General features: G+C 52.6%; 1 long non-coding RNA gene across 1 annotated transcript in view; it reads left to right on the forward strand.

Moving 5' to 3' along the window:
* The window catches only part of LOC125913021 (uncharacterized), a 41729-nt gene extending 36526 nt beyond the window's left edge, over nucleotides 1–5203 (forward strand). The window contains exons 4-6 of the long non-coding RNA XR_007454906.1: nucleotides 1448–1471; nucleotides 4180–4293; nucleotides 4858–5203. This is a non-coding gene — a long non-coding RNA (uncharacterized LOC125913021). The remainder of the gene's footprint in view (nucleotides 1–1447; nucleotides 1472–4179; nucleotides 4294–4857) is intronic.
* The last annotated feature ends 13905 nt before the right edge of the window (nucleotides 5204–19108 follow it).

A 19108-nucleotide genomic window follows, 5' to 3' on the forward strand; every position in this document is an offset into this window, starting at 1 on the left:
CTCAAAGCCAGACTCAAATCCTGACTCCTCCACTTAGGAGCTCTGTGACTTAGGGCAAGTGACTTCCCCTCTGTGGCTCCCTGGCTGCTTCTCTGCAAAGTGGGGATCCTAATGGCTCCAACTTCACAGGCTCATGGTAAGATTAATGTAATGAGATGACAGAAGTAAAGCCCTGGGCCCAGTGCCTGGCACATAGTGAGTCCTCTGTGAGGGAAGGCCATTGTATGGGTTGGAGCCCATTCTTTTGCGAGTATTTATTTACTCTGTTTTCCTTACCAGGCAGGGAGCTCCTTGAGAACAGAGCCTTCTTTTATTTTAGTATTCCCAGTACATCCCATAGACCCGATACATTCCAGGTGTTGAGTGCAGGTTTGTTGAATGAATGGACAGACACTGGCATCTTTATTCTCTATATTTTGCTTCCTTTCTCCACACCTGGCTTTTCAAGGTAACATTTGGGTTCCATACTCAACTGTACCCCTTTGCAGAGCCCAGCCCTGCACCCGGCAGGTGCTCAACAAAGGTCTGTGGTTTATTTCCATAGGCAGCCCCTTTCCCAGACGAGTGGGATTCAGTCCCTGATCCACACAGGCGTCAGCCATCCTCTGGGGTGTAATGGATACGTATTTCTCATTGCCCACGTGTCTTGCCTTCCCTGCTGAACACTGTGTTAAATGGTTGTTTAGTAGCTCAAGTGCACAGATATTCCTTTCAAAATTACTACCTTCACCTTTTGTTGGCAAAACATGCCATATGAAACATCCCAACCTCTTACTGAGCGTGGCTGTATGCTTTCTGTTGCCACCTCAGTGGCAGTTCTTGAGGCCAAAAGGCCTTGTCAGGGTTTCAAGTACCTGCTTTGCCAAATATTATCTGGACTCAAGGGGCCAGTGGGAGCTGACAGGCCAGCTGGGTTAACCTGAGCTGACTTGTCGTTGCCATCATGGCGTCATCCTCTTTATCACTGACGCCACCATCACCACCATTACAGTCGTCACCACTGCCAATGCCACCATCAACACCACCATCACTACCACTGCCATCACCCTCACCACCATCATCCTCATCACCACCATCACCACCATCCTCATCACCATCATCACCACCATCACCACCATCATCTTCATCACCACCGTCACCATCACCACCTATATCACCATCACCACCATCACCACCATCATCCTCATCACCATCATCACCACCATCACCACCATCATCTTCATCACTACCCTCACCATCACCACCTGTATCACCATCACCACCATCATCCTCATCACCACCCTCACCATCACCACCATCTTCACTACCACGATTAATACTATTAAGTATTAACATTTTGAGAACCTTGTCTGTGATAGATGTAGAGCTAAACATCTTACATGCATAACTTTATATAATCCTCCAAATGACCTCATAAGTATGTATGTTTTTTATTTTTGTCTTACAGATGAGAAAACTGAAGCTCAGAAAGGTAAAGAAACTTACCCAATATCACACAGCCAGCAGGCACTGAAGTCAGTTTTTCAAAAAAATCAAGTCAGCAGACATTTAATGAGCGTCCATTGACACACAGGTTACAGCACCCCCCCACCCCCCGCCATTACCAGGGTTGCAAAAATGAGTGTGCTTCTTTTTCTTTTTCAAGTTTATTTGTTTTGAAAGAGAGAGAGAGAGAGAGAGAGAGAGAGCAAGCAGGGGAGGGGCAGAGAGAAAGGGAGAGAGAATCCTAAGCAGACTCCTGTTGTCAGTGCAGAGCCTGATGCGGGGCTCAATCTCATGAACTGTGAGATCATGACTTGAGCTGAAATCAAGAGTCGGATGCTTAACCAGGCGCCATGAGGCGCCCCAAAATGAATGTGCTTACTGACTGTGGGGGTCTTTACAGCCCTGTGAGGGAGATTGGATGCGTATCATCAATACTAAGCAGCCTAAACGTGTGTCCTGGGCAAGCTACCTGAGGGCAATGGGAAAGAAAGGTGATATGCGGTTAAGACTACACCTAGAGGCACTCTTGTGCCACATACATTTTGACAAAAGCCATCCTAGGCTTCTGGTCACTTAGGAGCCTTCTCATCTTCATGTATTCCTGCCCCAGAAATGTGACCAACCCCAGGGAAGACTTGGTCCTCTCTAATTCCACGTCCCAAAGTCCCAGGCCAATTTCTTTTGCTGCTCTAGGTTTATGAGGACCCCATCTTGGTTTCCAGCTGGAAGGGAGTCTAGCAGCCTCTCACAGATGGACAAGCTGAAACTCAGGGAAGGGAAGAAACTTATTGAAGGCTCAGAGTATATTTCTTTTTTGTCAACTCCCTTATAGCACAGACATTCTGTGAGGACTGTATGGACTCTAGGTTTATCTGTAATGAAAGGGGATGAAAGGCACCCCTTTCATCCTGTCTTTCCTCATTGCTGGTTTATACAGTAGATGGTAGGGGAGGGGCTCCTCCCTCAGTCCCTTCCAAGGGGACCTCAGGACAGGCTGGTTGAGCCTGGAGGTAGGGGACTGAGAGCTCTTTGTCTACCAGTCTTTCAGGGGTTCATATTTCCCATGACAGGCCAGGGAATCCTTCCCTTAGAGAAGGAAGGTTCCAGAGCACAAGGTTCCAGAGCGTCTCTAGATCCCTCAACGAGAAAAATGACCAGCAGCATCTCAGTCTGGGCTTCTGGCCTAGACTGGCCCATTTTCCTGAGAGGCTAGAGCAGGCCAGAGGCAGAGCTGGAGAGATTTAAAGATATTTGGTCTGAGTGATGGATGTAACCCATACTTCTGGCATTCTCTCAAGAAACTACATAAAGCCTTCAACTTGCCTTCTCGTGATTTCTGGGTATAAGACTAATGTTCTTCTGACTGTGACTCATGCTGATGTTGACTTCAGGGAGGAGGAAAAATGGTCTGGCTTGAAGAGGGTTACACTTGATTCTTTCATTGGCTCCCATGACAAACATTTTTACCTCCCACAAAGTGTCAAGCATTGTGGTCCCAGTGGCAGGACAAAGTAGAAGTGGTCCTTGCTCTCGTGGGGAAGACAGACATGACTCCGGTAGTTACACAAATGGAAACGTAGTTACAAACACTTTTAAGCTCTACCCCAAAGAAGCAGGGGCTGCTAAAAGAAGTTATAACAGGGAACTCGAAGTGGTTTTAAGAGTCAGAGCTTCCTTGAGGAAGTAATGACCAATCATTATTTTACAGACTGGGAAATTGAGGCTCAGAAATATTGAGTAGAGTCCAATGTATACAGCTAGTAAGTAGCAGGGTAGGGATTTGAACCCTGGCCCTCTGGCTTTGCAAGCTAGCTTCTCAGCCATTTCACTCCCAATGTTTCCAGTGGATGAATGAGTTTAACAAGGCAAAGTTGGCATGGGCGTGGGGATAGGGGTGAGTGCCAGACAGGTGGAACAGAGCTCCATGGAAAATTATGGGTGGTAGGAAGAGTGCAGAGTGTTCACAGAGCTAGATGAGGGCCAGTGCAGCTAACATGAGCGGTCCAGTGGTAGGAAGGTGGGGGGGGATGGGCAGGGCCAGATTGCATGGGACATGGTAGGAGCATTAGGGTTTGGGTCAAGATCGTGGCAGAATGAGCTCCACAGGGCAGGCACTCTGTCTTTCTTCACCATAGTTACCCAGCTGTGAGCACACTGCCTGGTGCACAGTAGGAAATAGTGAATGGCTGAGTACAGAGGGAGAGAACTCCCCTCTCTCCAGCCCTTGCCGTGCTTGGCTTCCTTAGTTGCCACAGTCCATTGAAATCCCCAGGGATCCTGTTAAAAATATAAATACTGGGGCTCCAGCCCTGGAAAATCCAGTTTAGTAACTTGGCTAAGCCTGGAGATCTGTATTTTCAGTAAGCTGCCCAGGTAATTCTGACCTGGCTGTCCCCTGGGTAACCTTAGAAGCCAACAGTTTGATTTGCAACGGGCCACATGAAGGTAGGGTGCTGCCCTTCAGACACTTGCTGGGAGACACATCTCACTGTCTCCTATTACAGTGTTTACCTACAGTGCTCTGGAGAGAAACCCTCTTGGTAGGCGGTCTTCTGATGGACCAGTAGCCCTCTTCTTTGGGGAATGCAGAGCTCAGTTCCTGGACTGAGCCTGACCACCTGACCACCCGACCACCTGACCACCCGAGAACCCTGGACTGGATCATTGTTGACCTCGAGTTTCATGTATTCCTAGAAGTCTGTTGGGAACCAGGAGGGAGAGAAATGAATCAATCAGTCTATCAACCAATCAACTAGCCAATCCAGAGAAGAGAGGAAGAAGAGGGCAGGATGGAGACAAGGGAACAAGGTAAAATAGGAGAGGAGATGGAGAGAGAGAGGATGGGATACAGAGGGAGAGGAGAAAGAGAATGGAGAGAGAGACTGAGAGGGGAGAGAGAAGGCACAAGGTGGGGATGGGGTGGCTCTGCAGGGACAGTCCTGAGTAGTGCCAGTTCTGGGCAAGGCACCAACTTTCCCAGCCATTCTTGGAGGGGCTCTGAGGGGTCACCAGGAAACACGAGCATAGCTTACAGGTGTTGAGGGGTGTGGTGAGAAGATGTCTGCCCCCCCTTCCCCACACTCTCAGCCAGGTTCAAGTCTTCAGCTGCTGGGAAAGAGCCCCCTTCTCTGCAGCTTCACAGACCCCATCTGTCCAGGATTCCTTGTTTGTCTGATTGGGATGGCCACTCCCAAGGGCTCTCCTAGACACAAGGGCCACCCCTTCCTGGCATCCAACATTATACGGTGTTGAGTCACAGGAAACAGGCAAGGCTGGAGGTTGCCAGAAAAGGTGGCCATGCCAGTCCCAGTGCAGTCTAGGGTTCCACCTTATCTTATTCAGAATGCCATGTTTGACATGTGGTGGCCCTAGGTACCCTCTGGATCGGAATGGACCACTGGGCCATTAGCAAATGGACTGGCAGTAACATGAGCCCATCTGTAGGACTTCTTCAGCTGGAAAATAAGGACATGGGAGCAGAAGATCATACCTACAGCTATTATGCTGAGCTCCCGTGATGTGTCCTATTTCTGTAAGCATTCTAGGACCCATCCTGACCTGGCCACACTCCCTGACCCAATCTCAGCCCCTGCCAATTCCTACCACTCCTTGTCTTCAATCTCTCTTGCCTGCTCTTGCCTCTGCAGAATGTCTCCCCCTCGTCTTTGCATGGCTGGCTCCTTCTTGCCATTCCTCCATGAACACCTGTCTCTAGTCACTTGTGATTGTATGACTCGGTTTGTATTTTTTGTCACTCTACTCTTTGCAGCCCCCAGCACGTGCAGTCCATTAAGACAGGGACCTTGTCCTTCTTAGTCTTGGGTATTCCACTCCTGTCCTGTCCCCATGCCTTGTTCGGTGCCCAGCATACACAGACACAACGAATGAGTGAGTGAATGAAATGCAGCAAAAGCAGTCAGTGCTTAGTTTGTGTCAGTTCATGTAGCTATTATGAATACTTACTTTCACTAGGTACTGGGGGGTAACATGGTCAGCATCCTACAAATGAGGAAGCCAAGGTTCTGAGAGGTGAAGCCAGCAGCGGAGGCCCAGACCAAGGACTCTGCCTCCAGAGCCCTCAGTCTTTCCATCACCCTGGGCTGCCCCACCCTTTGCTGAGCTTAGAGGAGACACAGGCAATGAGGAGGAAGTGGGAGTTATTATTTGCATTTAGACAGGAGGTGGTGGTTCAGGGTGGATCGCCAGCTCTGGCTGGTGGCACTCAGCACTGCCACCCACAGGCCTTTGGTGGTGATGACCTCCATGGATGGTCTTGGTTCCCACCCTCTGCAACTCTGTGATTTGGGGAGGCCCAGGGCAGGGCTGGGAGTGTTGTCCACCCACCCTGCTCCTGTAGAAGCCAGGGACAGATGCCCAGTTTGAACAAGGTTTTGGGCCATGGGAGAGACAGCGCTGCTCTCAGAACCACTTGGGCTCACTTCCCAGCCAGACCCGGCATGATGTTCCAAATGGGGAGAGGGTAAAGGCCTGACCTGATTTCTCCCTGGTGGCGTAGGGCAGCTTGAGGCATCCCACCCACAGGGCAGAGGCTCCTTGTCTTTGTGGTCATCAGAGAAGTACCACATGTGCCCTGAGCCTGCAGGGATAGGCCTTCATGCATCGCCTGTCAGGGGTGGCCTATACTCTGAGAACCACTGGGCTGAGGTTTATCAGGATCAAGGGGTAAGATCATGGCCTTTAGAGCTACCCAGGTATGGGTTCAAGTCCTAGCTCTGCCACTTACTTGCTGTGTGATGGTAGGCAAGTCACACAACTCTGTGAGCCTCAGTTTCCCTCTCTGTACAGGGGAAAGCACTTAGCAGAATGCCTGGTCACAGGAAATCAAGCTAGAGGCACGATCTCCTCAGCATCTGGCCATAATGTCACTGTGGGCTACTGCTGGCTGAGTCCTCCTCTGTGCCTTGGCACACACTGTTCTCGCCTTGCCCTACCTTGCCTGCCCGGGCAAAGGCCTCATCCTCCTGCATGGTGGTCACCTCCTCAGATAAGCCTTCCCAGATACCCCAGAGGGCTGGGCAGCCCTGGCTTCTCTGGTGGGAGCTCTGGAGTGCTCTGGAGTGATGGGGTTGCAAAAGTCCATGTTGTGCCTTAAGGACCCAGGCTGTGTCTTGTTCATCCGTGTCGCCAGCGCCCAGCACAGGACTCAACACAGAGCAGGAGGAAAAGGGCTAGCATAGCACTTGAACAAATAGATGGGAGAGGAATTAAAAATAGGAATGAATTAATGAGGAGGCAAGGAGGGAGGAGGGAAAAAAAACAAATGAAGGGAAAGAAGGAAGGGAGAGGGGGAAGGAAATGGGGAGAAAAGACATGAGAGTGACAGACAGAGGGGAGATGAGTTTCGGGGGTGTGTCCTAGGCCCCCGCCCCCCTGCCACAGCACTGCCACCTCAGGCCTGTCCTGTCTCCCTGCCTGGTCCTCTCTGCCTGTCACTCTGCAGAACCCTAGTTGCCTCCGGCTCCCACAAAATATTCATTGTTCTCTTGCCTGTTCTGCTCCCTTAGGTGCCAAAAATGGTGGAATTATCAGAGGTAAAACACGTCTGTCACCAGGCCTGGGGAGTGGGGGTGCTGCCACCAGCGGATTCATCCAAAGACACGCCTCTCCCCAGGGAAGGGCTTGGGGTCCAGAGGCTGACTCAGGCCTGACTGTGTCTTCCTCAGAAGACTCGGGGAAAGTGGCAAAGCCTACGAAAAACGACAGTCCTTGGGGCTGGAGAGTCCTTGGCTAGGGGTGGGGGGCTCAGTGCTGGAGGGGGCCTGGGGGAGTGGTGCACAGTCAGCTGGGCATCCTGGGAGAAACCTATGGGCAACTCCTTGAGCATGATTTGGGGCTGCTGGTATCTGGGGATGGGCTTGTGCTGGGGGCAGGGGACAGAGTCTCCAGATGGGGCTGGAGGCAGGCTGAGAGGGCGGCAGAGAGTCAGAACTGCAGGTTGAGGGACAGAGGCCAAGACTCTGGAAGGGGACTGAGGCCGGAGCCAGAGCGGGTGCGTGATGATGGCCACACAAAGTCCAGCTAATAGCCGTTGTTTCCTGTGCACCCGCTCTGTGCCAGGCCATGCTACGTGCTCTAGAGGCCTTATCTCACTTTATCCTTACACTAAGCATCACCACCATCCCCATGTGAGGAAATCACAGCTCAGACAGGTCAAGGAAATCATCATGCCCATGGGTTGCAAATGTCAGAGTCAAGATTTGAACCAAGGACTGACAAGCCCTGCTGCCTCCCTATCAAGGCCAACTTAAAAGAAAAAAACGTTTTATTAATCTTTCTAGAATAGAATAATACATGTTAGCTGTAGAGATTTGGAAAGTAGGGTTCAAAAAGGAAAACAGAATTTATTCTAAGCCAAGTATTTTTTCCTATGCCCTTTAAAAAGAACCGTACAGCTCTCCACATTTGGCATCTTGTTTTTCCTACTTAACACCAGAGCACAAGCAATTTTATACTCCCAGTAACTATAATTGTTAACGGTTGTCACAGTGTTCTGTTTGGGGATATGTACCCCAATTCCCTTAGCCATTCCCTAGCAGCCAAAATGTGGACTCCAAGTTTTCCTTGCCTGAGCACAGATCCCTGGAAGGGGGGTGACTGGACCAAAGAAAGGGCTGCTCTCGGGGTGCCTGGGTGGCTCAGTCAGTTAAGCATTGACTCTTGGTTTCAGTTCTGGTCATGATCTCACAGTTTCACGGGTTTGAGCCCCGCATCAGGCTCTGTGCTGGTGGCATGGAGCCTGCTTGAGATTCTCTCTCTCCCTCTCTATCTGTCCCTCCCCGACTCACACTGTCTCTGTCTCTGTCAAAAATAAATAAATAAGCTTAAAAAAAGAAAAGAAAGAAAGGCTGCTCTCAGGGTTGGGTAAGTGGGAAGGGGAGTCCGAGGTTCCAGGCAATCTGCCCCTGGGAGGTTGGTTTCTTTCCAAGGGAGACCAACTCATGAGGGAGGCTCCCTTCCTTTGGACTAATGTTTCTGATTTCTGGCCATGGGAATGAGACCTAAAACGCAGGTTGGGTTGATACGCTTTTGACTGTTTCCCCACCGTCTCTCCCTGGAGCTGGTGGTGGGTGGTTTTGTGGGGGGGAGGGGTGCGTGGGGGAACTTCAGGTAGTCACTTAGCTACTGGAGGCATCCAACAAGTCAGAGATCTTTGGGATCATCCCATCCAATGCTCCCCATGTTCACACAGGTGTGCGTTTGACAGGTGAGGTCCCAGCAAGGACAAGAAAGTAACTTGTCAGAGTCACTCTGCCTGATGGTAACTTTGCTGCGGCCAGAGGCAGGCACTGATTCCCAGTCCGTTGCTCTACCCACGATGCTAGCTGCTTCTCATTGTTTGATTCTAGGCCATATAATTCTACACCCTGAGCATAATGAATACAACCGCTGGTATCATGGTTACCATGGCAACATTGGCCCCAAATGTTCTCCCAGAAGTGCTGGGCATGGGGCTTGGGCTGGGAGAGACCTCAGGCTGGGTGGGAGCTGACCTGGATGGGGCTGGAGCCCACTGGTGTCTCAGGCTGGCAGGATGACATCACCCTGATGCCCTTAAGGAAGCCCCAGGGCTGGGCCTGGAGCAGGGACTGTCACCAATGATGTTCCAATTTGGTGTTGATGTTTCTGTGAAAAAAGAAGCAGGGTCTATGTTTTAGATTTTTTTTTTTTTTTGAGACCAGGAAATGAGAGTTAGAGCTGAGTCCTGGAGCAGATAAGCCACCTAAGCAGGGAAAGGCCACTGGAGAGAAAGAGTGTCAGACTCTTTCGAAGCTCCAGGAAGTGCTGGTGAGTGGCAGGTGTTGGTTTGTTCAGGGGAAAGAGCACAGAAAAGTGCCTGGAGAGAGGCTAGGCCCAGAATAGGGTTCCAGGGATGGAGAGGCTCCCAAGCCAAAGTCCTGGGGCTCACATGCAGGACCAGCCCCCAAATCCTGCTCCCCAGGTGTCCCCAGAGCCCTTATGCACTGGGGGCCTCACCCAGGCTGAGGCTGTGAAGGAAGAAGGTGCTGCCACAGAGGAGAATGGGGGCAAGTGAGGCCCTCAGAGGAAGGTGGGACAGAGCCCTGGGACTGAGGGGAGGTGGTCCCCACTTCCTGCTGTTCTCTATTCCCTTCTGTTCCCTACTTCTTGTCCACTCCTTCCTCTCCACTCTGTCTCCCCTCTCTCCCTCTCCGCCCTTTGCTTTCTTCCTTCTCTCTTGCCCTCCTTCTTCCTCCTCTGCCCCTCTCTTCCTCTTCTCTACCTCCTTGCTCCTCCTTCCTTCTTTCCTGAAGGCACTCTCCATTTCTCTCCTGTCTCTGGTCCCTCACCAGGTGACTAGAAACTCAGCAGTTCTCAGCCTCCCTGCAGCAAAGCCAACCTGAACCTTACACATACACATGTACGTACATTCAACCACATGGGCTCTTCCTGCCTTCCAGTCATCACCTGGGCCTGCCACTGTTTGCTCAGGGAATCTAAACAGCAGCCCAAAGCAAATAAAACTGAAAAGGAAAATCTATTGCTAAAATCCCAGGTTAAATAGACATGCACCTGGGACAGCGCTTCCCAGACTGTGGCATGTGAACTCCAGTCCTCAAGGTGGGAGATGCATTTCAGTAATGCAATTTAAGTGTAGGCTCTGGAGCACACTAGCCACATGACCTTGGGTAAGTACTTAACCCCCGGTGCCTCAGTTTCTGTTTCTGCAAAAAGGTAATAATAGTATCTGCTTCATAGGCTGTTGTGAAGATTAAGTGCCTTAACGTTGGGAAGATCTTAGAATAGCTCCTGGCACATGATAAGTGATAGATATAGATAGATATAGATATAGATATAGATATAGATATAGATATAATACTGTTAGCTATTCCTGTAGGTGTTCCACGAAAGGATGTTTGAGAAACACTGAGAACTTCTTGCCCGCCATCTCAGAAACAATCAACACACAATAGCACATTCGAGGGCCCAGAAGTCCTACAGCAAACAGATCTGTTTCTGTTTACCGTCATAATTCTCAAACGTGCTTTTACCGTAGTATTTCCCCTCCCTTCTTTGGAGGCACAAAAATGCCTGTCTCTTGGGACACGCTCACTTTTGAGGGTCACAGTTTGAGAAATGCTGGTTTGTATTATTCACTGTTTTGAGACCATGGTGAGTGGGGTAGAGGTAGAAAGCATTATCTCAGTCATCAAAAAGATCTGGGGTCAAACCCCAGCTTTGCTCTACCAGCCACAGGGCCCAGGAAATGGTGCAGTCAGGGCCAGAGAGAGGAAGTGGCTTGCCCAAGGGAGAGACTCAAGACTGATGCACAGGACTCCTAGTCCAGAACCCTTCTACTTCCCTCCTGGCTTCTCCCTCACTGTCAAGTAAAAGCAGGAAGCCTTTTTTTGGCTGGGGCGGTGTCCCTCATCTTTGAGCCGTGTGTGAGCCCACCCTCCCCTCCCCTGCACCATTGGCTTTTCATGTCCTGCAAGTCTTGGGCCTCAGTGGCCACACAGAACATATGCTTTCCTCCCAACTAGGGAGAGGGAGGAGGGAGGTAAGAAGATCCTCTTCATCTCTCCCTACTGAAAAGAGTAAAAGAGCTAAATTCCCAGCATGGGCAGTGACCAGGAGCTTTTGAGAGAGCCTGTGCATGTGCCCCTGTCCCTGGTGCTGAAAGATGTCTGGCCCCTGCGTGGTGGTCCCTCAACCCCAGACCTGGCTGGAAGGGCCGCTGCAGAATCTCCTAAGGAGAGTCCATCAGTACTGTGATCCCCAGGCCTTGCATCTCACCTGCTCACTCAGAATCTCCTGAGATAAGTACCTAGCTTCCTCATGTTTGGAAATCTTAGGAGGGGTGGCTTGGGACCCCACTACCTTGGGGAGCATTTGTGTATCCCAACCCCAGCCTGCTTCTCCCACAGATCATTGTTTTTCAGTGATATTATTTCCTGAAAACAATTTGTAATTTCGATACTCTCACAGGAAATATAAATCATTTTATATGTTTTATATCAATGGAGCAGATTTTATGGGTGGTTGGCAGTTCCATTATTTTTACAGCAGTAGCAATTTTTTTCCACTGTTGGAGCTTGAGAGTGGATAGTCCCTCCTGATTCCATATTTGCAGTGCTCTGAAGTCCACTCCATTCTTTCCCTCGGCCTGCAGGCCTGGCAATTTAGGGCGCTAGAGCGGTTTTAATTATGTTTCTGTGTTCTCTGTCCCCACGTTGTAATGCTCCAGGCATCGATGAGATGCCTCTGTTGCTGTATTTACTCTTTTCAAATCTTTCTCTTTCCCTCTGGGACCCCAAGGATAATCCTCAGTGGAGAAGCAGGTGCAGTGGACATTCTACCAAGAAAGATGCAGGCAGGGGCCAGATAGCTTCACCAAGGCCTCTGATGACACCCTTGGGCTCTAATGCTGGTGGGGAATTTGGATCTGACCCTTGAAGTCTCATCACCTCTGATTTCCCTGATGCCGGAGCAGCTGGCTCTGAGGCTGTGAAGAGATACAGAGTAGTGATCACAATTACAGGCTTTGGAGTCAGATCTGGATTCAAAGTCTGGTTCTGTCTTTGGCTAATCATGTGATCTGGGACAAGTTGCTTCCGTTTCCTGGGTCTCCGTTGCCTAATGTGTGAGATGTGGACAGTGCTACCCATGCCCCAGCAGGTTGGTGTAGAGATATGGGAGAAAATGGACATCAAAGTGTCATCCTTTACATCACCATAAGTTATTCTCATCATACATACGAATCTCTATCCAGGTGATGGCAGCAATTTTAAGGAGGGCATTTGTATGTTAACACAATATTCTTCGTGTCCTGCAAACTTCCACTTCCATCCTCTCCCCTGGAAATCAAGTTCTAAGAATGAAGTTGAAAGTAGATGTTTGGGGTCATGGAAGGGCGGGGGGTGTGTGTCCAGAGCAGAGTATTGCTCACTGTCCCCTCTAAGGCATCTTCTCGGGGTGCCTCTACAGGGCATTCCAATCCAGAGGAAGAAAAGAAGCTGTCCCAGGGGTTGGAGAAGGTCACTGAGTCTTCCCAGGTCCCAGGTGTGGAAGCCTTGGGCCAGTGTGGGCTTGGAGCTGCTCAGGTCTTAGGGTTGGGCTCAGGGGAGAGAACCAAAAGTCATAAACTGGGGGTCCCTTTACCCCCCTTGCACAGATGGGAAAATGGAGGCCCAAAGGCAACAAGCAGCTTGCTCAGGGCCACAGGGTTAGTTGGCAGCAGAACCAATGGAAAGAAGCTGGTGTCCTTTTCATCACCCCACGTGGCCTCCTGGACACAGCACAGAGTGCAGCCACTGAGTCTGTGTAGAGTAAAAAAGACAAGACTCACGAGGTCCTGGGTTGGTTTCTGGGGAGGTGGGTTGGATTGGCTCTGTGTGACCTCAGGGAGAATCAGTAAACTTAGGTGCTGGGAACATAGATTTTGGCATCAGACAGACTGAAATGTGAACTCAGGCTCTGCTGTCCTCCACTTCTGTGAGCTTGGCCTCTGAGAGACCCAGTCTGTTCACCTGTGCAGTGGGACTAAAGGGAAATACTACGTTAGTGATGTTGTGAGTCTATAAAACAGCCAGTGGCAATGCGTGTGATGATGCGCTTTGCTCCTTTTCCAAATGATACTTGAGTTCTTTGTCTGTGCATATGCTAAGATGCTGCGTGCAAGTGAAGAGGTTATGGTGTGGCCAGAAACAGCTGAAATTGTGTGTGTGGCCGTCCAAAGATGGAAGGAGCTGCCTCATCACTGGAGGTGAGCAAGCCCCTGGTGGGGATACCACCGAGAGGATTCAGGCATCTGCTAGAGAAACGAACCAGCGCCTCTGATGTTCTGTGATGCCACTCTCCCCCTTCTCAATTCCCTGGCTCCTGCTCACCAGGGGCCTCTGTTTTCCAAAGCAGCAAGCAGCCTGCATGGTAATTACTTTTGGACTTATTAAGCATAATTATCCCCTAATCGCATACAACCAGTAATTACTGTGGCTGTTACCAGGGGCCTACCCAGGCAGTACCGCCCGCAGCCCCGGGGTCCAACACCCAGCTGGGGCTTGAGGTGGTGCCGGTGCTCCCTGCCACAGGGTTTGGCGGGGGGGACCTTGCCTGCCACAGGGCTGCCGCACCCCCCACTGGGTGCTCCTTCAGCCTGGGCACCAGGCTGGTGAAGAGTTGCTCACGTCCGACAGCCCTCGGACCACTCCAAGCTCCAGCCTGGCCAAGTGCTCCCCACCCTGTTTCGCTTGTCTGATGCCACCCTGCCTCTGCCATGCTGTTTCCTCCTCCAGGGGCTCTCTTTTCCCCGTGCACTCCTCTTCCTTCCCTCCAACCACCCACCCTCTCTTCTTCCCTTCCTTCAAATATTTTTGAGTCTCTTTTATTCTTGGTACTAAAGATACAGCAGCAGTGTTGGGGGCGGGGGACAAAACTCATGCTTTCATGGAGCTTACTATTTGGGAGAGAGAGAGAGAGAGAGAGAGAGAGAGAGACAAAGAAGAAAATGGGTAAGTCATGTTATTAGAAGAGGTTGAGCACTGGAGGTTGAAGGAATAGAAAGCAGAATGATGACGATGTACAGGAGGGAGGGGTTAGAGAAATTCATAGCTTTAATAGGATGGCCCTGGGTTGGCCTCATGGAGAATGGGACACTTGAACAAAGACTTGAAGTAGGTGATGGGTTAACCTATGATGATATGTGGGGAGAGAATGTTCTAGGAAGACGGAGCAGCTAGTGTGAAAACTCAAAGGTGGGAACAGCCAAGGGGTCTAGGGTGTCTAGAGCAGGGGATGGGCGGAGGGGGGAGCAGGTCAGCGCCAAAAGGGAGCAGTGGCCGGTAGGGTCTGGTGGGCCCTTTAAGGATGCTGGTTTTCCTCTGCATGAAATATCTGAGCAGAGGATGGGCTTAATCTGACTAGTATTTCTGTGTCTCTACTCTGTCCATAGAGAGACAATGGGGAGCCCAGTAAGCCTGAGCTGTTGCAGCAGCCCAGGTGGGAAATGGTGGGGGCCTGGCCATGGAGCTGGGAGGAGTGGAAGGATTCCAGAGATGTTTTCAAGGCGGAGAGGACAGGATTTCCCAATAGGAGGGGAGAGAGGCATGAAGGATGCAGGTTTTTGGCCTCAACAACTGGAAGGAGGGAGTTGCCACTTACCAAACGGGAAAGAGGAGGGTGAAGCAGGTTTGGGAGGAGGGTGGGTGCTGGGCTGGGGGCATGTTCAGGTCTTGGATGCGCGAGAGAGGTGCTAGTCTGTGGTTCAGAGGAGACAGGTCTGGCTGGAGTGCACATGAGGGAGCCTTCCACACAGGGACAACATGTAAAGCATCTAGAGTGAAGGCACTCATCTAGTGAGCCAGTGGGGACAGGTGAGGAGAGGCCCATGTCCCAGCCCTGGGGTCTCCCAGGGTTAAGGGACCGGGGGGGGGGGGCGGTGAAGAGGAGCGGGCAAAGAAGCAGAGACACAGGAGGAGAAACCCAGGAGGAAGTGTGTCAGCAGGAGGGAGGGAGCTCTCTCCTGTGTTATCCTGGGACACCAGATTCTGCCTCTTCTACTGTCCTCACTCTGCTCTTTGGATTTATCCCTCTCCTTCCCAGCCCCCCACTCACGTTTTCTCTCTCCCCATGGCATTTTTTGTCTTCCTCCCAGTCTCTCTCCCTTGGGCTCCTTCTCTGGGCCTCAGCTTCCAGGCCCAGCCCCGCTGCAGGTGAGGCCCCTGGGGCGCAGGGCACCTGCCAATGTCCTGGGGTCTTGGAAGCAGCTTGCGGGCCTCGGGGCTGCACCTCCTGCCCACATAAAGCGTTCTATTTATTTACATGCCGTTCAGACTATTATTTATTAAGGTAACACTGTCAGCTATGCGCGCGCTGATTGTTCTTAATGTGCCCCCACCCCCACCTCGGGTTCACAAGGCGACATCCTCGTGGCGGCAGAGCCAGCGCGGTTCGGAGCGGGGAAACCGAGGCCCGAGCGCGCGGAGGGTGCGGGGAGAGCGGGTGACCTCGGGGTGCGCGCCGGGGCACAGAGGGTGCTGGGAGCGCGCAGTCGGAGACGTGGGGGTGCCGGGGCGCGGGCTGGGGGTCGCGGAGCTCCCGCCAGGAGAGCGACACCGAGTCTTGGAGCGGGTGGGGGACCCCGAGCACGAGGGGGCGGTTCCGGGGGACTCGGGTGCGGCTCTCGGAACGGATGGGGGACATCAGGACGGAGGGGAGGTGCAGGGGACCCAGGTGGGGGTTTTGGAGCGGATGGGGGACCCCGAGCGCGGGGCCTGGCGGGAGTGAGGTTGGGACGCACGGCGCTGGGGCCTCGCGAGGTTCGCCTGCCTTGTGGGCGGACAGACGGACGACCGCTGGGCCCCGGGAGGGGACCGTCGCCTCCCCCCACCACACCCGCGTAGGCGGCGGCATCGCCTCGCCCGATTCTCCCGACGTCAGCAGCGGCCGCGGGAGCCAGAGGGAGCGGTTTAATTGGCAGGATTTTGGGTTAAGGACAGATGTGGCTTCGCGGGGTTTGGAGGCAGGGCGCGCGGGGGTGGGGGGGGGGTGGGGGAGGGTGCTGGGCGGATGCGGGGGAGGGGAGCGGGGAAAACAGATTGAGAGAGACCCAGGCTAGGCGCCCCTAGAAAGAGGGGACAAAGGCAGAGTTGGGGGGGGGGTGGGAAACAGTGGGAGCGAGAAGCGGATGAAGGCGTGCGACAAATACAGCTGGGGAAGAACAGAGGCGACACGGAGGCCGCAGAGACCGCCAGGAGAGGGCGCTGGCGGGCTGGCTTCTAACCCCCGCCCCGCTTCTTGCCTGGGACCACCCCTTCCCTGTATTAGCCCAGGCCCATCCCAGGCAGTTTGGGACATTTATTCATTTAATTTTATTACTGGTATTGTGGGTACAGGGCCTGCCAACTCCCAAGCCTTGTTGGTGTCACCCTGAAAGTTCTCTCCGGGCTGGGAATCGCAGCTTAAGAAAACCAAGGGAACTGTGCCCTGTGCCTCCCGCCCTTCTCCCCCCCTTCTCCCCCCCACCCCCCAACTCTGTAAAAGCTGACTTGGGGCGGGCTGCGCAGGGGCCCCTGGGTCCCCCTTCCGAGCCGCACAGGGACAAACACTTTCTTCCTGCGAACACCGTGAAGGGAAGGATGGTGATTTTCCAGATAGGCACACGGGGGCTGGGAGAGGTGAGGTGAATCGCCCAGCCAGTGACAGGAGACAGGCTGGCTGGAAAGGCCGGCCCAGAAACTCACACTTTTTCCACTACTCAGGGCCAAACCTTTCATTGATGGTGGTTGTAATTTCATCGGGCCTCCGGCCCTGAGGGACAGTGTTGCGGTGGCCTGGAATTGCACCCAGTGGGTCTGCGGGGTTGGTGGCTGTTCTGCACATTCTCTGGGTTCCCAGAGGGCGTGTCTCCACCCCTGAGCCAGGCGTGGTGGCACAGGACTCTGCCACCTGCATGCTGGGGCCTTGTGGCCCAAGGGAAGAGTCCTTGTCTCCAGGAGAGCTGACAACCTCTGGGCAATCCCCACCACCCCTCTCATCCTGGAATGTTCTGAAGTCTGGAACCAGGATGGTAAAGTCACCAGCCTCAGAGTCGGAGGGAACCTTGTCCAGTCTTCCTCCCTCATTCCCTGAATGAGGAAACTGAGGCCCAGAGTCTGTGTGCTTGGAGTGACCTGGGCCTTCACAGCAGGACTTTTGGGGTGTGTGAACCGTGCCCCCCATCTCCTTATTTCAGCATGGGGGGGGATGGGTGTTACCACAAAGTGGGGGAGGGCAGCAAGATTTGTTTTGTGTGCCCCAGCCTTCTTTCCAGCTCTTGTTCCCGGTCACCTAGTGCTCTCTGCTGCCCCAGGACTCGAACTGCCCTGGGATAGTAGCCTTCTGCCCACCCTGGAGCTCCCCTTTCCCTAATAACGCTTCATTTTTCTGCCTTATCACCTTTTGCCTTAATGTATATTTACTTGATTTTGTGTTTCTTGTCCATCTCTCTCCACTAGAACATCAGCCCCATGAGTGTAGCATTATGGGTGAAATTGTGTCCCTCCACCCAAATCCATTTGTTGAACTCTTAACCCCTAGGACTCAGAATGTGACCATATTTGGAGATAGGATCTTTCCAGAGGCAATCAAGTTAAAATGAGGTCATTGTGGAGGGCCCTGAGCCACCAATATGACTGAGGTCCTTATTAAAGGGAAATTTGGAGGGGTGCCTGGGTGGCTCAGTTGGTTAAGCATCTGACTCTTGATTTTGGCTTAGGTCATGATCTCACAGTCGTGGGATCGAGCCGCACATGGGGCTCCACGGAGCCTGTTTAAGATTCTCTCTTCCTCTCTCTCTGCCTCCCCTCCTATGCTCTCTCTCAAAATAAATAAATAAATGTTAAAAAAAAAGGGGGGGGATTTGAAGACAGACACATCACAGGGAGACGGCCATGTGAAGACAGGTTCTAGGGCCACAAGCCAAGGAAGCACCGGAAGCCGGGAGAGGAGCCTGGAACAGACCCTTTCCTTGTAGTCCTCAGAAGGAGCCAGCCCTGCCAGCACCTTGAACTTGGACTTCCAGCCTCCAGAACAGGAGACATGAAATGTTCTGGTCAGTGCCTGTGGATACAGGCAGAGGCTGCTGGGCTCACTATGTGGCCCCGGGCTGGAACGGGTTACCCTGGCTTGTGACATGCAGTGATGAGGGCCAAATTCTGGGTGACCGCACAGATGGAACAGGGGAACCTGCAGAGGCAGAGCCGACATGTGGTACAAACAGGGAGTCTGGTGTCTTCAATCCTTTCCAATCTCACCTACCTGCTTTCTGTTCTTTTCCTGAATAGTATCTCTCCTCTGATCAGACCCATCTTTCTCCCACCCAGTGTGCAAAGCTCTCTGATCTCCCCTTAGGGGAGGAGGGAGGAGGGCTGTCTTCAGACTGATGATTGCCTGGGGACAGAGACCTAAGACAGGTGTCACTGGAGGTGCACAAGAGTTACCTCAGAGAGTGAAGGGTCTGATGGGGGAGACAACCCCTGGTCAGATGGAGGACGTAAGGCCTGTGGCCTCAAAGACCCTCCAGTCTGATGGGAGCTACACAGCCTTGCCCCGGGAGAGATCTGCAAATATGGTTGGGAGCCCCCTGTCTGATGGGGGAGACAGAACACACATATGTATACACTAGTAAATATCCCGTAAGAAGCTGCTGCTGTGGGAAGACCTGGGAAGGCTTCCCGAAGGAGGTGGGTTCTCGCGGAGTCTGCAAAAGGAGGGGTGCTAATATGGCGGAGAGGAGGAACAATGGGCAGAGCAAGGAAGCCCAAGTAGTCCCCTTTCCAGTTCCCGGGAGCTGGCCCAGCGTCTGGACTCACGGGTGAGTACGTGACCGGCGCAGCCTTTCAGTGGGCTTCCTAGCTATCACGAATCACCCATTTTTAGCAGGGAAAAAAGGCTGTTGACAGGGGACGGGAATAGCTTCTGAAGCCTCTCTCCATCCCTGCCCCTGCTGCCCCTCCTCTCTCCCGGAATGTTTCTGCGGGGCCCGGGTCTGGAAGGCAGGGCATGCCCACAGCGCCCTCTGCTGGAAGGCACCTGAACAGCTCTGCAGGCTCCGCGCGCCGAGGCGTTTGTGCCAACAGTCCGGGGTCCCTGCTCTGCGGCAGCCCCA

The sequence above is a fragment of the Panthera uncia genome (assembly GCF_023721935.1).
Source record: "Panthera uncia isolate 11264 chromosome C1 unlocalized genomic scaffold, Puncia_PCG_1.0 HiC_scaffold_4, whole genome shotgun sequence".
NCBI lineage: Eukaryota > Metazoa > Chordata > Mammalia > Carnivora > Felidae > Panthera > Panthera uncia.